Source organism: Arabidopsis lyrata, assembly GCF_000004255.2.
Source record: "Arabidopsis lyrata subsp. lyrata unplaced genomic scaffold ARALYscaffold_4, whole genome shotgun sequence".
NCBI classification, from domain to species: Eukaryota; Viridiplantae; Streptophyta; class Magnoliopsida; order Brassicales; family Brassicaceae; genus Arabidopsis; species Arabidopsis lyrata.
The window spans coordinates 18,147,644-18,148,395 of record NW_003302552.1 but is presented as its reverse complement, the minus strand read 5'-3'; the positions used below and the strand labels follow the sequence as shown (position 1 = coordinate 18,148,395).

Genomic DNA, 752 nt, shown 5'->3' with positions numbered 1-752 from the left:
TCAGCATGGTCAGGAAAGTCAGCGAATTTGTAGAATGAAACCACAACGAGCGAGCCTAAATCCGAATCGCTAGACTCTGTTCTATCTGAGAATGACTGAGAAACAGTAGTCATGCTTCTCCGTATAGCTCCGGCGTTCGAACAAGCAACCGTGGATTTCAGAGAGGAAGAAGGGGAGGAAGAGAGATTCTGGGGTTGGGATTGAGGGAATAGTAACTCGGGTTTGGAGTTTCCACCGATTGAGCTCGAATTACCGACGCCACCGGAGAATGGAGAGTGTGAGTGAAGCGGTGGTGGCGATGAGAGCATTCTAGCGACGGCGAGGGACGGCGGAAATCTCCAGTGGCAAAACCGTAGCATTGGGGACCCAATTGTGCGAATTCAACCAAACCGGACTAAACCAAAACGTGGGTGTTTTTCGTAAAAGACTGATTCATCTTTTTTTTGTTTTCGTAATTAATGGTTCTCACATTTTGAACTTAAGACTAAAGAGAATTAGAAAAGATATGAAAAATATCTTAATGTTAACCATGGAATATGTTCTAGATTAATATTTTTTGTTAAAGGGTTATATATTTATGTTCTAGTTGATTGCTTACAATATTTTTTTTTTTTTTTTTTTTTTTTTTTTTTTTTAAAAAAACTACTTAAAAATATATTTTTTTTTCCCCCAAATGGGCTTGGGCCGAATCTACAAAAGTCCAATCCAGTTACAAAAAGGAAATTGGCAATTCCCCGGAAAAACAAAAAAGG

At 39.1% G+C, this 752-nt stretch overlaps 1 pseudogene; it reads right to left on the bottom strand.

Moving 5' to 3' along the window:
- LOC9315766 overlaps positions 1 to 752 on the bottom strand; it is an 80,726-nt pseudogene that overhangs the window by 47,634 nt on the left and 32,340 nt on the right.